Here is a 25829-nt window from a genome sequence, read left to right on the forward strand (position 1 = left end):
ATTCTCATAGGAGCACAAACCCTATTGTGAACTGTGTATGTGAGGGATCTAGATTGTGCACTCCTTATGAGAATCTAATGCCTGATAATCTGTCACTATCTCTCATCACCCTCAGATGGGACCATCTAGTTGCAGGAAAACAAGCTCAGGGCTTCCACTGATTCTACATTATGGTGAGTTGTGTAATTATTTCATCATATATTACAATGTAATAATAATAGAAATAAAGTGCACAATAAATGTAATGCGCTTGAATCATCCCCAATCCATCCCCCCACCCCCACCCCCTGCTTAGGTCCATGGAAAAATTGTCTTCCATGAAACCAGTCCCTGGTACCAAAATTGTTGGGGACTGCTGTTTTGCACACTAGCCATTCCATTTCTTCATAGTCCCCAGGAGATTGCATGGACCTGCACAGTGAAGAAGAGACACAAATGAACAGAGGGTGTGTGTGTGTGTGTGTGTGTGTGGGTGTGTGTGTGTTACCTCCATGTGCATCAGGTTATTGGGGCTGATATTTCTTGACAACAGCTTCTGTGAACTGGTGGTCTAGAATATTTTCCACTCAAATCAAATGTGAAGAGTTTCTAATGACACTAATTTAGTTGACTTCTTTCGTAATACATCTTATGCAATCACACATCTTTTCTTTCTTGCGTCTGAAATTAATTCTACATGCATTGTAAGTTTAAGGTAGATCATGTTTCTACATTGCATATTTTGCATACGAAGCCTAAAAATTACATTGTACACAAAGTCTAAAGATGCCAAAACATGAGTTTTTTTAAGAGCTAAGGGCAAATTATTCTCAGTAAGAGACCGAAACTATTTTATTAATTCCCAAACTCATCAAACATTTACAGAGCTCCTATTAGATATGGCAAAGGATAAAAATTTTTATTATTATTATAAAAAACAATCCCTTTCATTCATTTATTCTTTAATTGTTTGAATATTTATTTATCTCTTCTAGGGTCAGGCACTGCTATTAGCTGAAAATTCCAGATGAATAAGATATAGTGCTGCACTCCAAGAACACACACTCCAGAGATTTACATCCTGAATTATTATTAGCTTACCTCTGCCCAAAGACAGAGGGAGGAGAATGTGATGGAAAGGCGGGACTTCAGATGTATTTGTAATGTTTTATTCCTTTATAAAACCTAATAAAAAGAATATTAACATTTGGAAAATCTAAATGGCAAGTACTTTGGTATATGATATATTATTTTTCTGCTTTTCTTGTATATTAGAAATAGTATATAAACATTGCTTTGAAAACTAGATCATGATAATGATCATGATGATGATAAAAACTGTGTTAAGAATGATGTTAGAAATCTGCAAAGGGCTGGGCACAGTGGCTCACGCCTGTAATCCCAGCACTTTGGGAGGCCAAGGCAGGTGGATCACTTGTGCTCAGGAGTTCGAGACCAACCTGGACAACATGGTGAAACCTTATCTCTACCAAAAATACAAAAACATTAGCCAGGTGTGGTGGCACACATCTGTGGTCCCAGCTACTCAAGAGGCTGAGGTGGGACGATGGCTTGAGCCTGGGAGGCAGAGGTTGCAGTGAGCTAAGATTGTGTCCCTGCACCCCAGCATGAGTGACATAGCAGGACTCTGTCTAAAAACAAAAAGAAAGAAAGAAAGAAAAAAATTATGCAAAATATTGTGGGAGTAATAGAAGGTACATAAAATCCAGTCTAGGAAAAAGAGCAGGTCTTGAATCCTCCTCTAGGAAGCCAAGAGCTGAAATGCTTCCCCAGGAGTGAGTCAGAGTCTCTGCTAAAAAAACAAAAACAAAAACAAAAACCTTCTTCTGAGCAGATGAGCAAGACAGACTCCATGGCAGAGAAGCAGGGCAAGACTCCATCTCATTCTGTTCCTGCTACTATAAAACAAATACTATAGGGGGTGGGACCAAGATGGCCAACAAGAAGCAGCAGTGATTGGAGGTTCCCATCAAAAAACCATAATAAGTGTGTAAATCATTCACCAGTAACCAAGTTATCCAGGTTCTGTCATCAAAATTGACTAGAAGGCTGGCATGACCCAGAAGGAAGAACAGTGTGGTGTGGTGGCCCACCTGAGAGCCACGCAGGGAAGGGGAAGCCCCTCCCCACAGCCAAGAGAGGTGCCTCCTTAAATGACATCTCAAGGCATGGGAGTGAAACAGATGAACAGGGCCTGCAGCAGCCCTACAGAAAAGGGACCTGACTATTGAAAGAAAAACAATCAGAAAGTGACAACAACAGCATCAACAACAACAACAACAAAGCCCGCACAAAAATCCCATCCAAAGGTCAGCAGCCTCAAAGACCGAAACTAGACCAACTCACGAAGATGAGAAAGAATCAATGAAAAAATGCTGAAAACCCAAAAGGCTAGAGTGCCTCTTCTCCTCCAAATGATCACAATATCTCTCCATCAAGGGTGCGGGATCGGACAGAGGATCAGATGGATGAACTGACAGAAGTAGGCTTCAGAAGATGGGTAATAAAAAAACTACGATGAGCTAAAGGAGCATGTTCTAACCCAACGCAGAGAAGCTACGAACCTTGATAAAAGATTAGAGGAATTGCTAACTACAATAGCCAGTTTAGAGAGGAACATAAATGACCTGATGGAGCTGAAAAACACAGCACAAGAACTTGCATACACAAGTATCAACAGCCAAATCGACCCAGCAGAAGGATATCAGAGTCTGAAGACCATCTTACTGAAATAAGACATGCCGAATTGTGCACATGTACCATAAAACCTAAAGTATAATAATAATAATAATAAATAAATTAATTAATTAATTAAAAAAAAAGAATAGAGAACAAAAGAATGAAAAGGAATAAACAAAGCCTCCAAGAAATATGGGACTTCATAAAAAGACTGAACCTATGATTGACTGGAGTAGAAGGAGACGGGAAAAGTGGAAATAAGATGGAAAACACACTTCAGGATATTATCCAGGAGAACTTCCCCAACCTAGCAAGACAGGCCAACATGGAAATTCAGGAAATACAGAGAATGCCATTAAGATACTCCATGAGAAGATCAACCCTGTCAGACGATTACAGTACCTTGAATCATCCTTCATCTAGATGTTCCTTGTCCTCATTTCCCAGAGCCAAGAACCATAACTCAGTAACTTGTCTGTCAAAGATGTAATTTTACACCAAAGAACCCAGAGACTTTGTCTTCACCTACTAGGTGTTAGGTACTACCTCCAGCCTGGGCTGGGCCCTTGCTGGCTACAGTCTCTGGACACTTTAACCTGACCTGCTGAACTATCTGGGGAACCTGTTCTCAGTCTGAGCTACAGCTCCTTCTGCCTTGCTCTGTCCTTGTACTGTTGGGTTCTGTTACAATAAAAGGTCTGCTGCCCAGTGTCTGCAGCAAGTCAATACACTGAGACACTGGGACAGCAGAGGAAAAGGTTTACTCACAGGACCACCAATGAGGATATGGCGGGGAACCTCAAATTCATCTCCCTGAGGATATTTGGGCTAGGGTTTGTAAGGGGTCTGGAGTGGGCTGAAGCATAGAGATCATTGATTGGTCAAAGAGTGCATGGTGAAGTCAAGACAGAGAAAAGAAGAAACTGTATTCTCATGTTGATTCCATTCATTCCCCTGTGGGGGTCTTCAAATTGATTGACATCAGTTGTCTCCCTGGAATTCAAGAACTGAAAAACATCTTAATCAATTCTTAAACCAAAGTCTTATGATGCTAACATCAGCGATCCTATCTATAGGAACAATGGGGATGCAAACAGGCAGTATCTAGTGACTTTTGGTTACAAGGAAGTGGGTCAAAGTGCAGCCTAATTAATGCTTAATTATAATTCTATGTCTGTCCAGAATTCCTGTTAACCCCATGAGGATGGCTTCCATTCTCAGGCAGCCTCCAGGCTAAGCCATAAAAGAATCTCCAGATTGTCAATAAATGATCAAACACCACTTATTAAAGAGCTAGGGTGAGCCAATGCACCATAGGACAGTGTTTCTCAGCCTCCCGTTCTGGATCCCACTTGCAAATTAACCACAGCCTCTCCTATGAATGGCAGGGTCTTGGCCTTAACCCAGAAGAGAGAGCAGAAGAGAGCCATATGCAAGCCCACCAAATGACAACAGAGTTCCTGTCCAACCTCACAGCTGCTATGTGGAAGGGAGGCAGGCAAGCCACAAACCAACTGGTCAGAATATAAGCCTTACACCAATGGTTGCTCATGACAGGCCTTGATCCAGATGGTAACCAGGGTAAAGGGCATCCCAGGCAACACAGCCAGGAAGACACACAAGCTAAAAATTACTCCGACTGAGGAGAGGGCACCACACCAAGTAAACTGGGTACATAAACCCTGCCTTCAAAGGCTTTTTCCCCCTACTAGAGAATACATGTGGAGCACATATGAAAGATACTAAAGCTGTTCAAGGACTTTAACAAAAAATAGGAATGAACCATACTTCTATGCAGAAATTGAACTATTAATTGCATATTCTGAATAATAAAATGAGCCAAAGCTTATTTTTGAATTTTTTGTTGTTGGTTGACCGTGTTTGGAGGAACCAGAACCATTTTGAACCAGAACTAAACTTGAATATCAAAATGTTCTCAGAAATTAGGCAATATTCTACCAAGTTCAAGTCACAGATGAAAACAAAAAACAAGATAACACAGGGTTGATTAAAGGGTTTTTCTAAGTAAGACAATGAAAACAATTGGAAAGCCCATTAAGATAAAAAAATTCACCTTTTACACAAAAAGAAATAATAAAACTAAAAATTAAAATAATAGATTTGAAAAATATTTCTATTGATTCTAACATGGGAAGAGCTCATTCAAATTAATTTGTAAAAATCAGTACCCCAATAGACCACAGCAGGCTCAAACAATACACACAAGAAGATATGTAATTGGGAAGTAATACACAAAAAAAGATTACCCTTGTTAATTTTTTAAAAAATGAAAATAAAACTACACTATCATACCATTTTATATTCACTATAATTAATATCCAATCTGGGAACATTCTGGCAGAGTGACCTATTTGCCCCTTGTTTTTGGCAATTTATACCAATACAAACTCTTTTGGGAAACAATACAGCGATCTATATCAAGACATAAAAATACTCACATCCCTTGACTCATTCTATGGAAATGCTGAAGGAAGTTATTCAAAAAAGGAAAGAAGCTATACCCAAAAAGTTATTCATTGTACGGTTTTTTATAACAAGTATTGGAAATGTTTAACAATGAGGGAGGGTGAACTTAACCACGGTACATCCGCTCTGAAATAATACCACAACTATAAAATAGTGCTGATGAAGACAAACAATGTAAGAACATGTTTATCATAAAATTTTAAGTGAAAACAATATATATTATACAAAATTCTATTCACACACTGATTATAATTACGCTAAAGGATGTTGGCAGGTGGGTGAAAACTGAAAAAAAACAAACTAAAAACAGTTATGCTTGGGTGGTGGGCTTGTAAGATGCTTACTCCATTTTGTTTCTGTAAGATTCTCAGAGTGTTGGTATCACAGATTCACCTGGGGCCAGAGAAGCCCATCACGGGAGCCCGAGGAAAAGCAGCCACAGCTCCCCTTCCTAGTACAGGCATTCAACAGTAAGCTCCCACGCAAAGAATCAGACTGCAGCAAATTTCAGTGCTGCCTCAGGAACACTGTCCTTGGCTCCCACATTGCAAAGATTTTCCATTCCCCCCACAGTCACCTCATTCATGGTTAAGGAAGAAAGCGCAGCTACCAGACAGGGTGATGACAGATGTCCAGGCACTGAGCCATCCATAGCTGTTATTTTTCATTCACATAGGCATGTGCTGGATCCAGCAGATGAAAACCAGACCTACCCCCTTCCCCATGTGTGTGTGTGTGTTTTTCCCACTACTGCTGCTGCTGTAACAGCTAAGTGCCAATTATCTCCCAAGCATGAAAGCAAATATTGTGATAGCCCAACAAACTCTACAAATGTTAGAGGACACTGGTGGGGATGACTGTATTGTCTGTCCTGGCCTTGACATGTCTTTATTTATCATAACAGCTCTCATTAAAGGAGGATCTGGTAGGTGCAAAGCTTTCTGCTAACACCTTCAGCACTTTGCATTCTTTATTTTCTCATTTATCTCTTGGCATTTTGTTGTTGCCCGTGTCACCCTGATCCACGAGTCCAGAGGTAAGTTTGCTTTTCTTTGCCTAGGAAAAGCTCCATTAAACCACCTATTCTCAGGACCCAACTTCACATGGGCTGATATGAATACTTTTTTCAAATATTTGAAGGCCTGATGTATTGTAGTATTGTATTGCAGTAGGTAGTATTGTAGCAGGTGCTTTAATCAGGGTTTTCCAGAGAAACACAGCCAATAGGAGATGATAGTTATAGAGAGATAGATACATACATACATCCATACAGATTTATTTTTCAGGAATTGAATCACACAATTATAGAGGCCAAAAAGTCTAAAGTTTTCAGGGTAGGCAGTGAGCCGGAGACCCAGGGAAGAGTTAATTTTACAGCTAGAGTCTGAGGACTGTCTTAAGGCAGAGTTCCCTTTTCCTCGAGGGATCTGTCTGTATTTTCCTAAGGCCTTCAGCTGATTGGATGAGGCCCACCCACATTATGAGGGGGTAACCTGCATTACTCAAAATCTACTGATGTAATTGTTGATCTCTTCTAAAAATACCTTCACAGCAACATCTAGACTGGTGTTTGACCAAATATCTGGGTACCTGGCCTAGTCAAGTTCATACGTAAAATTAACCATCACAGACAGGGCCCCTAGAACAGCAAGAATTAGACCAATGACTAAATATGACAAGAATGCATATTTTGCCATATAATTGGGTTGTTTAAAAAATTGAAATGGCTCACTTGTGAGGCAATGTGCTCCTTGTACCACGAATATTCAAATTAATGTTGGATGATCACCTATTAGGGATATTGCAAAGAAAATAACTTTATTGCACAGGACATTAGGATCTCTAGTGACCTCTACATGTTCTTCTGATTCTAATATCCTATTATTACATAATTGACACAGGTAATTCATGCAAACTACTTTTAATTGCAAGAAATTTAAAATATTAAAAAATTTAATCCTCCCCCTTCTCATTTTATGGATGAAGAAATTGAGATTCGAGGGGGTTTAATGGCTTGTCCTAGGACTAAAATCCAGGTCTCTCAGTCCAGGCTCTTTCCATGACAGTGTGATCTCAGATGCTAACAAGATGTTTCAAGACAATCACTAGCCACACACTCTCACTTCTTGATACCATTCCAAGCTTATTTCCACTCTGTTCATTAGCCCACCTTCAAAGAGGAGCAGCTCATTACAAGTAAAGTACAAAACGAACTCCAACAACAAAATGGAGCTGCTATATAAAAGGGTGATGTGTATATTGGGTCAGCACAGAAGCTCTTCTTGATCACCTCTCCTTTACTTAGCATGGAGTCAGCCCCAACCTGAAAGCACTCAGTGGGATTCTAGAGAAAGAAGACTTGAAGAGAAGCCCAGGTCACCAGAGAGGAAATTACAGCAGAATTTGGAAATGAATCCCCAGCAATTTATAGTGTGCGGCCTTGGCCTAAAATAACCTGTGGATTCTATAGGCCTCTCCACCCTACAGAATAAATGTCCATAAGACAGACAAACCATGTTCTTCTAATATTGGCCTGCTTTCACTGAGTGACTTTGATGGGTAATTATCCTAACAGTCTCTCTCTTTATTCTGTCTGGAGGGAAGAAACAGAGAGAGAAAAGAAGGCAGCAAAGGGAGAAGAGAATCCCTCCTACCAGGTATCTTTCACTGTCCCTTCAGCACGCAGTGTAGGAATTAAGCTGGTAGTCAAGGGGCACTGGGAACATGGACCTTGCCACTTTCCAAGCAATGACACCGGGGATCCACATCAAGTCTCAGTCTGTGAGCATCTTGATCTCCTCCAATAGAGAAAATGTGAGGACTATTTTTACCATTGAAAGGTACAAGTAGCATTATACCACCCACAGCCCAACTGCCCTCTTCCACATTCCCTCCTTCCTGTTTTGCTTTTCCTGCCACAATCAAACCTCAAAGATCACCCCATGGGTGATATGCAACTGGCACCTCAGAAGAGTTCCCAAAAACGTTTCTTTAATGACTAATTTATTCACTGCTTTTTTGTTGTTGGAGAGAATTTTTTTTCATTGTGCTTCATGGTGTCTTTAGCCCATTGAAAGCATTTGTGACACATTTCCCTTTGTAGTTTTTAAAAAGAAGTAATTATATAATGGCTGACTTCTTTTGGTTATGTGGGAAATCAACATCTCAGTAGCTTTTTCAGACATGCTTAATAAGAAAGCCATTAGAAAGGCAAAAGAGAACCCTATCATTACTTTCTGGTTTCCTCCTTAATTATAGACAATCATCCTGAAGGAGGTGGGGGCAGCTTCTGTGACAAAAGTTGTCTAGCATTTAACAGAACAATTTAGAACCAGATTGAACGGATCAACCTTATGTCAACTTGCAGATGCTTGACAAAAACTGCTTAAGGGGTACTTGGATGGAATGAGAAGCTAATTCAGCCTTTTCTCTTTTCCTTTTACTCAGAAAATAGGATGTTTGTTTTATTTTATTGTAATCCTTTGCTCAGAAAGATTCACGTAGGTCTGTCTCAAAGACTCTTATTAAAGCATGGTACATCCCAAAATTATTACTTTTTTGCCTATGTAATACAATTATTATCATCATCATAAAAGTCACTAAGATTTTTACCATTTCCATATGCCCTCCTTCTACTACAATCCTGTCTCTGGAACGATAATTCTGAATTTTTTTTTTTTTTTGAGACGGAGTCTCACTCTGTTGCCAGGCTGGAGTGCAGTGACGCAACCTTGGCTCACTGCAACCTCTGCCTCCTGGGTTCAAGCAATTCTCATGCCTCAGGAAGGAAGGAGAAAGAAAGAAGAAAGAAAGAAGAAAGAAAGAAAGAAAGAAAGAAAGAAAGAAAGAAAGAAAGAAAGAAAGAAAGAAAAAGAAAGAAAGAAAGAAAGAAAGAAAGAAAGAAAGAAAGAAAGAAAGAAAGAAAGAAAGAAAGAAAGAAAGAGAAAGAAAGAAAGAAAGAAAGAAAGAAAGAAAGAAAGAAAGAAAGAAAGAAAGGAAGGAAGGAAGGAAGGAAGGGAAGGAAGAGAGAGAAGGAAGGAAGGGAGGGAGGGAGAGAGAGAGAGAAAGGAAGGAAGAAAAAGAAAGAAAGGAAGGAAGGAAGAAAGAAAAAGAAAGAAAGAAAGAAAGATTGATTGACTTTAAGGAATTGGATCACACAGTTGTGGAGACCAGCAGATCCAAAGTCTGCAGAGTCCAGAGTCCAGTTTAGATGCTGGTGCTGGGGACTCAGAATCTGTCATGAAACACAGACACAGTGAAATCAAACACCCACCCCTGAATCCAGAAGGGAACAATTCTGTCCAGGAACATTGTTGAATGGCAAATTAAAACAATATGCAAGATGCCTACCTGCTTTCTATTCAAGGTGTTCATTTACCTGGCTTCTCACAGTTCATAAAGCTGAGGGGAAGCTGCCAGTGGCCTCCATAGGAGACCATCCCACCAACACTCTAGGAAAGGCACACTGGTTTCTTACTAAATGAAATTTCTCATTCTGTTTTTTCAGTGCTGTCCAATAATGCCTACAGGCTTTGAGATGTAGTGGAGAGAGTCTGAAATATTTTCCCAGTTTTCCATGGCATTAACCCAGAGAGGATTTACTTTGCTATTTGTTTTACATGTTTTGTTCAGGTAGCCTTTATTATTTTTCTCCCTGTTACAAGTCTCAGAAAGGTGAAGTATAGAGAGAGATCAAAATGGCTCACTACTTACAGGTAGCATGTGCCTCTTCCATGGAGAGGAACCAGAAGATACTGACATTTCAAAGAGATCATCTAGGGCTCACCAGAGAAGAGACAAGAAGCACCAGAAGTAAGTAAGGAGAGGGTTTGAGACAGCTTTCCCAACTGGGGACTGATTGAGAGTCAGGAGAGGCTCCTGGATGCAGGGAAACAGTAAAAGAGAAACTACCAGGTCTTGGCTTTTACAATCTTGGCTATGGAAAAAACCCTTGACCCACTAAGCCCTTGTGTTTGACATATAGAGCTGCCAATCAATTGCACCGAGATGTTGCTCCATAAAGGGAACCCACATGGAATCTCACAGGCATCCACACAGCCTCAGCTTGGTGCCACTTTGAGACCTGGATACCAGAGATCTACAGATATGGCTGCTGCCATTGCATTGCTCCAAGGAGAGACAGGGGAGACCAGGTACTTCCATGCACCCCTGGAAGGGTCCCTACTGCCCTGCTGCAGGCTGCTGTTGAGATTGAGATGTGAGGGGATCGCACTCCCCACAACTTCTTGCCCATGCTGCTTGCTTGAAGGGAGCTTGCCCTTTCTGGTCTCAGCCCCAAGGCACCATTTTGAGAGTTTAACACTGGGCTGTGCCCTGATCTCAGGCTGAGTTCAGGCTGAATCACTGCAGCTGCCAACCGGCCAAGAACGAACAGGGAACAAGGCTATCCCATGCGTGCATACATAGGACAATACTCACCATCCTGCTACATGCTGCTGTGAGATTAAGACTAAGTGGACCACACTCCCCACAGCTTCTTGTCTACGCTGGTTACCTGAGGGAGGGCTGAGGGCCCCACCCTCTCTGGTCACAAGCCCAGAACTGGCATAATTTTGAGGGTTTAACTGTGGGTTGTGACACACCTTCAGGCCGAGTTCAAGGAGATGTGGCTGCAGCCATCACCCAGCCAGGGGAAGGACAGAGAAGACCAAGCTTTCCTAAACACACTTAGCACAATACACACCGCCCTACTATGAGTGGCTGTGGAACCAGGAACTAGCCCACCCAACCCATCACAGCTGGTAGGAAAACCAACATGGACTACTTGAGTACTAGTGGGTTGCTCCACCACCATTACTGCCATCACCCACACCATACCAGATGCCCAGGGGCCTGAGAATTCACCCACACATGAAACACCACTCCCACTACTAGCTTCTAAGCAAGCCACATAGAGGCCCAAGGATTAGCCCTTCAAGACCCACTAACAATAAAGCCAGTTTATGCTGCTCTGGAGCTTAAAACAGGAACATTCACTCCACTGCTGCAACTCCTGGGGCCTAAAGACTGGCTCAGTTAGCATCTAAGTTTCTAACAAAACTTCACCACAACCTAAGCTGATAACTATATCCTAAGCCACCAAGGAAATAACAGATATCACTCACCCTACGCACTGCCAAAAAAAGTCATTTTTTAAAATCACACTATTGTAGGTACCCAAAATCAAAGCCAAAATATCCTACTCAACCAACAACACTCATACATCTTTAGGAGAAATTCTCCCCTACAAAAGCAACTTCAAAAAACTGGAACAAGGAACTGCTACATTAGATGTGCAGATACCAATGAAAGGACACAGAAAACATGGAAAAGCAGGGAAATCTGATACCACCAAAGGATCACAACAGCTTTTCAGCAAACAAATTCCAATACAAAATAATTCCTCAAAAATCCAGATAAAGAATTTAAAATATTGATTATTAAGAAGGTAAGTGAGATACAATAGAAATCTGAAAATCAATACAAAGAAACCAGAAAACCAATTCAGGATATAATGAGAAATTTACCAAGAAGATATCTTTAAAAAAAAATTTTGGAACTAAAAAATCCAGTGAAGAAAATACAAAATACATTCAAAAACTTCAATAACAGACTAGGACAAGCAGAAGAAAGAATCTTAGAACTTAAAGACAGGTTTTTTGATATCAACCAGTCAGACAAAAATAAGGAAAAAAAAATAAAAGAATCAACAAAGCCTTTGAGATGTCTGGGACTACCTAAGCCAACCAAACTTACAAATTATTGGTATTCCCAAGGGGGAAGATAAACCAAAAAGTTTAGAAAACCCATTTAAGAAAATAATCAATGAAAACTTCCCAAGTCTAGCAAAAGAGTCAGACATTCAGATATAGGAGTCCCAGCTAATTTCAGACAGATACATTGCAAAAAGGACTTCACCACTACATATTATACTCGGACTATCCAAAGTCAACATGAAAGAAAGACTTTAAAATTAGCCAAGAGAAAAGCTTCTAGTAATCTATAAAGTAAACCCCATCAGATTGGCAGCAGACCTTCTCAGCAGAAATCTTACAGACCAGAAGAGAATGAGATGGCATTCTCAAAATGCTGGAAGAAAAAAAAACTGTCAGTCAAGAATTTTATATCCTACCAGGATAAGCTTCACCAATGAAGAAGAAATAAAGTATTTCCCAGACAAACAAATGCTGAGGGAATTTATTACCACTAGACCAGCCCTACAGGAAATGTTCAAAGGTGTCTTAAGCATGGAAACAAAAGGTTGATATTCGCCATCACAAAAACATATAGAAATATAAAACTCACCGTTTTTATAAAGCAATCACACAAGGGAGGAAGAGAAAGGAATCAAATGGCAACACAACAGAACCTCGGTTAGGGGAGAAATCATAGCAAACAGTCTCTCAGACCACAGTGCAATCAAATTAGAACTCAGGATTAAGAAACTCACTCAAAACCACACAATAACATAGAAATGAACAACCTGCTCCTGAATGACTCTTGGGTAAATAAGGAAATTAAGGCAGAAATCAAGAAGTTCTTTGTAACCAATGAGAACAAAGAGACAATGTACCAGAATCTCTGGGACGCAGATAAAGCAATGTTAAGAGTGAAATTTATAGCACTAAATGCCCACATCAGAAAGCTAGAAAGATCTCAAATCAACACCCTAACATCACAATTAAAAGAGCTGGAGAGGCAAGAGCAAACTAATCCAAAAGCTAGCAGAAGACAAGAAACAACTAAGATCAGAAAAGAATTGAAGGAGATAAAGACATGAAAAGTCCCCCAAAAAAATCCATGAACCCAGGAGCTGGTTTTTTGAAAAAAAAAAATAACAAAATAGATAGACCACTAGCTAGACTTATAAAGAAGAAAAGAAAGAAGAATCAAATAGACACAATAAAAAATTATAAAAGAGACATCACTACTGACCCCATAGAAATACAACCTACTATCAGAGAATACTACAAACACCTCAACACAAATAAACTAGAAAATCTAGAAGAAATAGATACATTCCTGAACACATACACACTCCCAAGACTAAACCAGGAAGAAGTCAAATCCCTGAATAGACATATAACAAGCTCTGAAATTGAGGCAGTAATTAATAGCCTATCAACCAAAAAAAGCCCAGGACCAAATGAATTCACAGCTGAATGCTACCAGAAGTACAAAGAGGAGCTGGTACCATTCCTTCTGAAACTATTCCAAAAAATTGAAAAGGAGAGACTCCACCCAACTCATTTTATGAAGCCAAAATCATTCTGATACCAAAACTGGGAAGAGACACTACAAAAAAAGAAAACTTCAGGCCAATATCCCTGATGAACATCAATGCAAAAATCCTCAATAAAATACTGGCAAACCGTATCCAGTAGCACATCAAAAAACTTATCCACCATGATCAAGTTGGCTTCATCCATGGGATGCAAGGCTGGTTCAACATATGCAATTCAATAAAAGTAATCCATCACATAAACAAAACCAATGACAAAAACCACACGATTGTCTCAAGAGATACAGAAAAGGCCTTGGATAAAATTCAACATCCCTTAATGTTAAAAACTCTCAATAAACTAGGTATTTATGGAACATATCTCAAAATAATAAGAGCTATTTATGACAAACCCACAGCCAATATCATATTGAATGGGCAAAAGCTGGAAGCATTCCCTTTGAAAACCAGAACAAGACAAAGAGGCCCTCTCTCAACACTCCTGTTCAATATAGTATTGGAAGTTCTGGCCAGGGCAATCAGGCAAGAGAAAGAAATGAAGAGTATTCAATTAGGAAGAGATGAAGTCAAATTGTCTCTGTTTGCAGATGACATGGTTTTATATCTAGAAAACCCCATCATCTCAGCCCAAACTCCTTAAACTGATAAGCAACTTCAACAAAGTCTAAGGACACAAAAGCAATGTGCAAAAATCACAAGTGCTCCTTTACTCCAACAATAAAAAAGCAGAGCACCAAATCATGAATAAACTCCCATTTGCCATTGCTACAAAGAGAATAAAATACCTAGGAACACAGGTAAGAAGAGATGTGAAGGACCTCTTCAAGGAGAACTACAAACCACTGCTCAAGGAAATAAGAGAGGACCAAAACAAATGGAAAAACATTCCATCCTCATGGATAGGAAGAATCAATATCATGAAAATGGCCATACTGCCCAAAGTAATTTATAGATTCAATGCTATTCCCATAAAATTACCATTGACATTCTTCACAGAATTTGGAAAAATGATTTTAAGTTTCATATGGAATCAAAGAAGACCCCATAGAGCCAGGACAATCCTAAGCAAAAAGAACAAAGCTTGAAGCATCACACTACCTAACTTCAAACTATACTATGACAGCATGGTATTAGTACCAAAACAGATATATAGACCAATGGAACAGAAAGGGACCTCAGAAATAACACCACACATCTGTAACCAACTAATCTTTGACAAACTTGACAAAAACAAGCAATGGGGAAACGATCTCCTATTCAGTAAATGCTGCTGGGAAAACTAGCTAGCCATATGCAGAAAACTGAAACTGGACTCCTTCCTCACATTCTATACAAAAATTAGCTCAGGATGGATTAAAGACTTAAATGTAAAACCCAAAATCATAAAAACCCTAAAAGAAAACCAAGGCAATACCATTCAGAACATAGGCATGGGCAAAGACTTCATGATAAAAATGTTGAAAGCAATTGCAACAAAAGCCAAAATTGACAAATGGGATCTAATTAAACTAAAGAGCTTCTGCACAGCAAAAGAAACTATCATCAGAGTGAACAGGCAACCTATGGAATGGGAGAAAATTTTTGCAGTCTATCCATCTGACAAAGGTCTAATATCCAGAATTTACAAGGAACTAAAACAAGTTTACAAGAAAAAAAACAAACACCTCCATCAAAAAGTGGGCAAAAAATATGAACAGACACTTCTCAAAAGAAAACATTTATGCGGCCAACAAACACGAAGAAAGCTCAACATCACTGATCATCAGAGAAATGCAAATCAAAACCACAATGAGATACCATCTCACACCAGTCAGAATAGCGATTATTAAAAAGTCAGAAAGCAATAGATGCTCTCAAGGCTGTGGAGAAATAAGAATGCTTTTACACTGCTGGTGGGAATGTAAATTAGTTCAACCATTGTGGAAGACAGTATGGCGATTCCTCAAGGATCTAGAACCAGAAATACCATTTGATCCAGCAATCCCATTACTGGGTATATACCCAAAGGAATATAAATCATTCAACTATAAAGACACATGCACACATATATTTACTGCAGCACTATTTACAATAACAAAGACATGGAACCAACCCAAACGCCCATCAATGATAGACTGGATAAAGAAAATGTGGTACATATATACCGTGGAATACTATGCAGCCATAAAAATGAATGAGATCATGTCCTTTGCAGGAACATGGATGAAGCTGGGAGCCATCATCCTCAGCAGACTAACACAGGAACAGAAAAACCAAACACTGCATGTTCTCACTCACAAATGGAAGTTGAACAATGAGAACACATGGACACAGAGAGGGGAACAACATACACCAGGGCCTGTTGGGGGTAGGGGGTGAGGGAAGGGAACTTAGAAGACAGGTCAATAGGTGCGGCAAACCACCATGGCACACATATACCTATGTAACAAACTTGCACGTTCTGCACATGTATCCCGTTTTATTTTTAGAAGAAATAAAGAAAAACAAAAATTAAATAATTAATTAATTAATTAATTAATTAATTAAAATCAAAACCATATTAAGCATCTTCTCAGCCTACAGTGGAATAAAGCTGTAAATCAATACCAATAGGAACTATTTTTGTGAGACAGGCTCTCACTCTATCACCTAGGCTGGAGTGCAGCGACACGATCATGGCTCACTGCAGCATTAACCTCCCAGGATCAAATGATTCTTCCAACTCAGCCTCCCAAGTAGCAGCTGGGGCTACAGATGCTCACCACCATGGTCAGCTAATTTTTTTTTAATAGGGACAGGGTCTTGCCATGTTGCCCAGGTTGGTCTCGAATTCCTGGACTCAGGCTATCCTCTTGCCTCAGCCTCCCAAAGTGCTGGGAATACAGGTATGAGCCACCATGCACAGCCGAAACTTTGGAAACTATACAAATACACAGAAATTAAAGAGCATGCTCCTGAATGATCATTAGGTCAGTGAAGAAATTAACATGAAAATTTTAAAATGTTTTGAAATGAATGAAAAGGAAAATGCAACATACCTAAACCTCTGAGATATAGCAAAAGCAGTGCTAACAGGAAAATATATAGCACTAACACCTACATCATAAAAGTAGAAATATTATAAATTAACAATCTAATATCATATCTCAAGGAACTAGAAAACAAAAACAAAACAAACCCAAAGTTAAAAAAAAAAACAAAGATCAGACCAGAACTAAGTAGACACCAAAAGACAATACAAAGAATCAAGGAAACAAAAGTTGATTCTTCAAAAAGATAAACAAAATTGATAAACCACTAGGTAGACTAACCAAGAAAAGAAAAGATCTCAACACAATCAGAAATGAAAAAGGAGACATTACAACATACCATAGAAATGTACATACCACAGAAATACAAAATATTATCAGAGATTATTATGAACAACAATACACACACAAACTAGAAAATCTAGATGAAATGGATAAATTCCCAGAAACATACAACCTCTGAGATAGAACCAGGAAGAAATAAAACCCCTGAACAGACAAATAATGAGCAGCAAGATTGAGTTAGTAATAATAAAAAAAAAAAAACTCCCAACAACAACAACCAAAAGGCCCAGGATGAGATGGATTCACAGCCAAAATCAACCAAGCATACAAAGAATTAATATCAATCCCCTTGAAATTATTCAAAAAATTGAAGAGGAGGGAATTCACCTAACTCATTCTATGAAGACAGTATCACCCTGATATCAAAACCAGATAAGGACACAACAAAAAAAGAAAACTATAGACCAATATTTCTAATGAATATAGACACAAAAATTTTCAACAAAATACTAACAAATTGAATGCAACCGCACACCAAAAAGATAATACTCCATGATTAGGTGGGATTTATCCCAAGGATGCAGGGATGGTGCAACATACACAAATCAATAAATGTATGGATTGCATAAACAGAATGAGCAGCAAGAACCATATGATCATCTCAATAGATGCAGAAAATGCATTTGATAAAATTCAGCATCACTTTATGATAAAAATGTACAACAAACTAGGCACAGAAAGAAAATACCACAACATAACAAAGGCAATTTACAACCAACTCACAGTCAAAATCACAGTTAATGGGGAAAAGTTGGAAACATTCCCTCTAAGAACTGGAACAAGACAAGGAAGTCCACTGTCACCACTCTTATTCAACATAGTACTGGAAGTTCTTACCAGAACAATCAGGCAAGGGAGAAAAATGAAAGGCAACCAAATTGAAAAACAGAAAGTCAAATTCTGATAATATGATATCTAGAAAACCCTAAAGACTTCACCAAAAAAAAAAAAACATAGATTTGATAAATGAATTCGGTAAAGTTTCAGGATACAAAATTAACATACAGAAATCAGTAGCAATTCTATACACCAATAATGATCTAACCAAAGGACAAAATCAAAAATGCAATCTCATTTACAATAGCTACAAAAAAGTTAAATACCTAGTAATACATTTAACTAAGGAGGTGAAAGATTTCTATAATAAGAACTGCAAAACTCTGATAAAAGAAACTGCAGATGACACAAACAGAAAAACATCCCATGCTCATAGGTTGGAAGAATCAATATCATTAAAATGACCATACTGCCCAAAGCAATCTATAGATTCAATGTAATTCCTATAAAATTACCAACAGCATTCTTCAGAATTAGAAAAAACAATGCTTGAAGTTCATATGGAACCAAAAAAGAGCCCAAAAGCCAAAGAAATCCTATGCAAAAAGAAGAAAGCCAGAGGCAGCACATTACTTGACTTCAAATTATACTTCAAGATTATAGTAACTAAAACAGTATGGTAATGGCACAAAAGTAAATACACAGATCAATGGAATAGAATAGAGAACCCAGAAATAAAGCCACATACTTAAAACCAACTGATCTTTGACAAAGTTGACAAAAATAAATAATAGGGAAACTACACTCTATTAAACAACTTGTGCTGGGAAAATTGGCTAGCCATATGCAGAAGAACGAAACTGGACCCCTATCTTTCACCACATACAAAAGTAACTCAAGATGGATTAAAGACCTAAATGTAAGACCTGAAACTATAAAAGTCCTAGATGAAAACCAAGGAAAAACTCTTCTGGACATTGGGCTAGACGAAGAGTTTATGACTAAGACCTCAAAAGCAAATGCAATAAAAATTAAAATAGACCAATGGGATTTAATTAAACTAAAAAGCTTCTGCACAGCAAAAGAAATAATCAGTTGAGTACATAGACAACCTACAGAATGGGAGAAAATGTTTACAAATTATGTCTCCAACAAATGACTAATATCCAGAATCTACAATGAACTCAAACAATTCAACAACAAAAAACAAACAATCCCATTAAAAAGTGGGTAAAGGACATAAACATACCTTTATCAAAGAAGACATACAAGCATCCTCAAGCATATGAAAAAATTCTCAACATCACTAATCATCAGAGAAACACAAAGTAACACCAAAATGAGATTACACCATTCAGAATGGCTACTATTAAAAAGTCTACAAACAACAGATGTTGGTGTGGATGCTGAGAGAAAGGAATTCTTATACCCCTCACATTGGGTAAGAATGTAAATTAGTACCACCTCCATGGAAAACAGTATGGAGATTTCTGAAACTACTAAAAATAGAACTACCATTTAATCTGGCAATCCCACCACTGGGCATCTACCCGAAGAAAAATAAGTCATAACATAAAAAAATACACCTGTACTAGTATGTTTATCATTGCACTATTCATAATAACAAAGTCATGGAATCAACCTAAGTGCCCACCAATGGATGACTGGATAAAGAAAAAATGTATATATACACACCATGAAATATGCAGCCATAAAAAAGAATGAAATCCTGTCCTTTGCAGCAACATGCGTGGAGGTGACTATTATCCTAAGTGAAATAACTCAGAAACAGAAAATCAAATACCACATGTTCTCACTTCTGAGTAAGAGCTAAATAATGGGTATACATGGACATAAAGATGGAAATAATAGACACTGGGAACTGCAAAAGGGAGGAGGGTGGGAGGGAGTGAAGGTTAAAAAAACTATCAATTGGGCTCAATGTTCGCTATTTGGGTGACGAGCACACTGGAAACCCAAACCTCACCATTATGTGATATGTCCATGCAACAAACCTGCACATGTACTCCCTGAATCTAAAATTTAAAAAAAAAAAAAAAGCAGTCTAAGGAAATAGGGAAGCTTGATAATCATGTACCTGGACTTCTAGAGAGTACAACTTAGAGTTTTGTCAAATAAGGGAGGAAAAGAGTATTGGGTCAAGGGAGAAAAATCAGAATATTATGGTGATAAAATTACTAAAGAGAATAGAAAAGCAAAGGGGCTTATGATTTGTACAGTGATCAAAGAAACCAGGAATGTTGAAGCAGACAGGGTTGCTACATCAGAAAAAAAGAAGAGGGAAGAGTGCAGTAGCCTCCTTAATTATCTGCCATGGAGTCGGCAGCTCAGGTAGTGATCAAGGAAGCCCAAATTTAGTCTTCAGGCACTCAGGAGTGGGCAGTTATACTACCAGCTTTGGCTCTACGTTTCTGGTTCTGGTTAAGAGTAATGCATCAAATCAACGGACCACCAGGACCAAGGGATAAGCTTCAAAAAGTACAGTTCTGCTCTTAAGCACTTCCTCCCTACAGGACCCAGCCCAGAGACATAGGCGGAGGTAATGCTGCTGGTCCGTGCTTTGAGACATTTTGTGCTCCCTCCTACCTGCCCCTCCTTTTGCCCCAAATTCTAGTCCCACCTGCTTTGTCATCCACTGCCTGCCTACGGTAGTTCCCTCTCTGGTCTTCAGTGTCCTCATTGGTAAAATGAACTTAATATATATATCCCTTCTCTAATCCCAAATATTCATGCAGTGATGTAAATGGTGGGAAAGGGCTTTGAACAATGTGGTAAGTTAAAGAGGCTGGGGCACTGACTTTCTCCCACTTTCCCAAGTCCCACTTCAGAACTGCTCTCCTAGGCCCCAATCTCCTAACTCTTTTCTAGCCCTTTGATGAACATTTGCCTACTGAGGGGCAAAACTACATGGCATCCCAAGAACAGAGACTAATACTATAGCCCATTTCTTCTCTTTATTTCCCATGATCGTTCTTTTTTTTTTTTTTTAAGGAGTCTCACTGTCACCTAGGCTGGAGTGCAGTGGTGTAATCTCAGCTGATTGCAACCTCTGCCTCCTGGGTTCAAGCTAGTCTCCTGCCTCAGTCTCCTGAGTAGCTGGGATTACAGGCACCTGCCACCACACCTGGCTAATTTTTGTATTTTTTGTGGAGATGGGGTTTCGCCATGTTGGCCAGGCTGGTCTCAAACTCCTGACCTCAGGTGATCTGCCCATCCCAGCCTCCCAAAGTGCTAGGATTACAGGCGTGAGCCACTACACCCAGCCCCCATAATTACTCTTAAACTTAGAAACTGGGACCGTTTTCCTGGTTGGTGGAGCCTATTCACTAGATCAAAACGGAGGGGCATATGAGTTTCACAATGGGCATTCAGTCATGGGGTGACGCAAGGAGTGGGTGTGTGAGATAAATACTGAAGTAGGCCTGGGGCACGTTTTGACTCCTGTAGACAAGTGAGTAACTAGAGCTCTCATATGAAAAGATATCAAGACAGCTATCTTGAATTTCTCCATCTCAACCCCAGCCTTCACTTTTTTCCATTCCTTCCTGCTCTCATCATCCAGCCCTTTCTCTCATTTTTTCCCAATTCTCAGGCTGCACCCTACTCTCCTGTTCCATCCAACTTTTTGTGTTTCTGCCCTACCTGTCAACATCATCCCTGCCCATTACCCTACCTTAAGGATTGCCCTGCCCAGCTGTCCTCTGTTGGCTTTAACCTGTGCATTTGCCACCACTATGTTCATCACGGTCCCAATTTCCACTACTGCCTTCTTTTTCACCCCACCTCTCCTCCTAGGCCTAGTTTCTAGTCCTCTGTATTCTAGTCTCCACCCCCATTCCAGTCACCCCTAACCAGACCTGTTGGAGGCTCACAAACCTCATCCTAGTGATACGGTTTCCCTACTACTGTGACAGTTCTTGGGCCAGGACTGTGGATTCCCGGAAGCCTAACATGGTGGGCACAGGGAATGCAAGACAATGGCAAACCAACATTCAGCCTCAACAGTCTGTTCCTTCCCTCTCCTGCGTGAACAGCCAGACTTCATTAGCCTCTACATTTGGAACTGGCTTCGTTGAAACTTGTCTGTAACCACACAGCAAACTGCAGGACAAGTAGCAGAGAAGGTGGAGGAGAAAAGTGGAAAGCATATAATCAGGAGGAAAATAATTGGCCAAAATCCGGTCTAATCATGTGTCCAATACTTCCTGAGCCTGCACCATGACAGTGAGCCCTTTCCTGGCAGTTTGCAGGGGCGATTCTAGTAACCAGGCTGGGTTCTGAGAAGCTGGGGCAGGGCAGTACAGGGACACTGTTGCCTGGAGACAGCAGAGGACACCACTGCCTGGAGATGACAGAAGGCCGAGGATGGAGAGAGGTGCTGATAGAGGCCAGACCAGACAAGCAGTGCCAAGTCCATAGTGGGACACCCAAGGGAGGAGGCAATCCTAGATGAGGTCCATCCCAGAACCAGACCTTGCAGGGACTGGACCTCAAGGAGCTATGAACATAGAAACCCTATACACAATATCACATGAACCCCTCCACAAGGGCTTCTGATATGGTCTTAGACCTTCGGAAAGTTCAGGGGTAGTAGCCTCTGGGCCCATAGTGCTCCCCTGATGATGCAGCCCCACCCTCGACTCTTGCCACTGCAGATGCTCCTTGGACAGTTTCATCTGGGCCTTTCACATCAGCTCCCTCTAAATGTGACTGGACCTCAAATGGATCTTCAGACCCCTATGCCCAACCACCTCCCAGCTACCTTCCCTGGACAACCCACAGGTCACATGATCACCAGGAAGCCCATGTCTCAGCATGATAACCTGGAGAAACCTACAGATGCCAGGCTTCTGAATCTCATTCACCATGCTTCCCAGGGATCAAGGAAGAAATACTCAGAGATACAGACTGAAAAATCAGGAAATTGGATGGGATTCAGAGCCCTTGGAGCCGAGACTTCTCATTCATTCACCCAACTCCAGTCTAAAACGTGCAGCTCTGAAGCAGGGCTGCTTCACAGAGACTTGAGTAAATAGCACAGAAAGCCCAGGTTTTACCAGTGAGGAGGAGAGTAAATACACTGATCATTTGCAACAGCACCTCTTCAGATATGGCACCTCTCCCTGGAGAGAGGAGACATGGAAGACAGGGAGACCATTCTAGCTGAAGCTCACACCACTTACACAACAAAAGATCTAAGTCTAAAAGGGAGAGAGTAAAGACCTGGCTCACATGGGTGTGAAGGGTGCATGTGGAAACATTGCATCTTTAACATTTCATAACATCTTGTAGCAGGCTTACTATGGCAGGAAGGACAAGTGTGGCTGGCCCAGCCAGGGCTGTCCTGCTCAGACCTTCCTAGGCTTTGCAATGCTGGAATAATAGGAAAGCCACACTCAATGAGCATCTCTCAGCCTCACATCTCCTGGTCAACCCAGAATGCCACAACCACAGGCTGAACCACAGGTAAGAAAGGAAGTAGGTAACTTCTGGGTCTACAATGACATCACTCTGTACAAGGCTAAAATGTGGAGTTTGGGAAAAGATAATGACCACAAGTAGCATCCCAGAGGATTTAATACCCTGAGTTTGCATGGCCCACAGAAATATTACCTTTAGAAAGATACAAGAGGGTGAACATACACCACTGAGGTGGGTCTAGGGGTATTCCCAAAGCCACCAACCTTACCTTAATATGTCCCTCCTGTCTCTCAACACCATATAAATGGGAATATCTAATATCTAGGTAGGCATTCTTTTTTTCTTGGTACATGTCTCAGTTTGTTTTCTGCTGCTATAACAAAATACCACAGACTGAATAATTTATAAAGAAAATGAATTTATTTCTCACAGATCTGGAGGCTGGGAAGTCCAAGAGCATGGTACTGGCATCAGGCAAGGGTCAGCCCATGCTGGAGGGCAGAAGGCAGAAGTCAGCATGTGAGACAGAGATAAGAAATTAGGCTGAACTTGCTTTTATAGCAAACCTAGCCTCTCAATAACTAACCCACTCCGGCAATAGTGGCATTAATCCATTCATGAGGGCAGAGCACCCATGACCTAATCACATCCTAAAGACCCCACATCAATTACATCTCAACATGAGGTTCAGAGGGCACAAACATTCAAACCATAGCAGTAAGTAATCCTTTTTCTTAAAAAAAAAAATGTTTTTTCTAAAATATTTTATAAATTTGCTTTAAAATGTTTAAATAATACAGAAGCTATAGAGTGGGAGTGGATAGGAAGATTCTGCAAATCTCCAATCTTCCCCTGCTCCCTCTTCACTCCCCATCCCAACCTGCCATTCTGCACTACCAGGGTAACCACTGCTAACATTCCATGCTTTGTGAATATTCTGAATGTTTTTTAAAGGAAATAAGGTCATTTCTTACATACTATTCTGCAACTTATTTTTTAATTTAATGTATGTTGGAGAGCTTTCCGTATTAACACAATATGTGTGGCCCATTTTAATAGCCATAAGCCATTGTATTAACGTACCATCATGAGGGTACACTGCCACCTTGAATGAACATGTAGGCTACTTCTTTGTGTCTATACATTTGCTTTTGTTATTATTAGAAAGCAGCAAGGAACAGCCTGTACACATAACTTTGCAAATTTATGTGAATTTATCTACAAAATAAATTCATAAAAGTAGAAATGGTGAGTCAAAGGAATGAAGCATTTAAAATTTGTATAGATATTGCCAAATTGATCTTCAAACATTTGTACCAATTTCTTCTCCCAGGAACAACAGTGTGCAAGAATATTTGTTTGCATAGATCCTAGCCAACTGAGGGAGTTATCGAACTATTAAATCTTTGCCAATCCAATGGGGGTAATATGATAATCTGTCCATTTATTTTGTGTTTCTTTCATTATCAGTGAGCATGAGTCTCTGTAAGACAGAATCATTCTTTTTTATGCAAACTCCCTCTTTATGTCTTATACACATTTTTCTCTGAATTTTGGTCTTTTTCTTTCCGTTTTTAGAAGCAATTTTGGTACTATGGAAAATGAGTCCTTTTGTTACAACTGTTGCCATTATTTTTTTTTCCAGGCTGTCTTTTGACTTTCCAATGGTATTTTTTCAAGTAAATTTTTTTTATTTTTGTATAGGCAAATCTGTTTATCCTCTTCCTTATGGTTCTTAGTTTTACATCATACCTAAAAGAGTCTTACCCATTCTAAGATCTTTTTTTTTAATTCATGAAGGTTTTATTCTAGTGTTTTTATAGATTCATATTTTTACATTTAAGCATTTGATCCTTCTGGAATTTATTTTGATGTAAGAAAGGAAGTAGGTAACAAGCTTTACCAGGTGGAAGAGTTACTCTTACCAGGAAACCATACTAAGTTCAAATATCAAAAAAATTGTGTTATGCACACATCATGTATTGAATGTGTAAGGGCTGTGCAACACGTTGACATTTCATTGATCACCTCAACCTTGACCAGCTGTTTGTTCTGCTTTTATGACCTAGCAGTGTGTGCAGCTTGCTGATTCAGACCTCAGTTTACCTGCTGGCATGGAACCTAGTAAATGCCTCTTTATTGAATTGTTTTCCTAATTCAGAATTTTTTAAGTTTTGTAGTTTATTTACTACAAAGCAAAGTTGACAAATAAATAAATCTGTCCCACTCATTGAACCATTAAGTATCCTCTATTTTCTTCAATAGTTTTTGGGGTACAGGTGGTTTTGGGTTACATGGCTAAGTTCTTTAGTGATGATTTCTCAGATTTTAGTGCACCTGTCACCCAAGCAGTGTATACTGTACCCAATATGTAGTCTTTTATCCCTCACCCCCTCCAAACCCCCCTCCCCAAGTCCCCAAAGTCCATTATATCATTCTTATGCCTTTGCATCCTCATAGCTTAGCTCCCTCTTATAAGTGGGAACATACGGTATTGGGTTTTTCCATTCCTGAGTTACTTCATTTAGAATAATAGCCTCCAGCTCCATCCAGGTTGCTGCAAAAGACATTATTTTGTTCCTTTTTATGGCTGAGTAGTATTCCACGGTGTATATATGCCACATTTTCTTTTTCCACTAGTTGGTCAATGGGCATTTAGGTTGGTTCCATATTTTGCAATTCCACCATTTCAGAAATTCTTAACCTTTTTTGTGCCATAGACCTCTCTGGCAGAATAATGTTTTTAAAACACATAGGATCACAAAAGAAACAAATACATTAAAATTGAGTTCTATCCACAGAGCCCTTGGCTTATGGACCTAAGATTACTTGAGACTTCTTTTCTGCAC

At 39.7% G+C, this 25829-nt stretch overlaps 1 pseudogene; it reads left to right on the forward strand.

Moving 5' to 3' along the window:
* Nucleotides 1-7890: 7890 nt before the first annotated feature.
* On the forward strand, nt 7891-23121 carry LOC129042051 (cilia- and flagella-associated protein 144-like; annotated as a pseudogene).
* Nucleotides 23122-25829: the final 2708 nt, after the last annotated feature.

This window comes from Pongo pygmaeus, chromosome 7, assembly GCF_028885625.2.
Source record: "Pongo pygmaeus isolate AG05252 chromosome 7, NHGRI_mPonPyg2-v2.0_pri, whole genome shotgun sequence".
Lineage (NCBI taxonomy): Eukaryota > Metazoa > Chordata > Mammalia > Primates > Hominidae > Pongo > Pongo pygmaeus.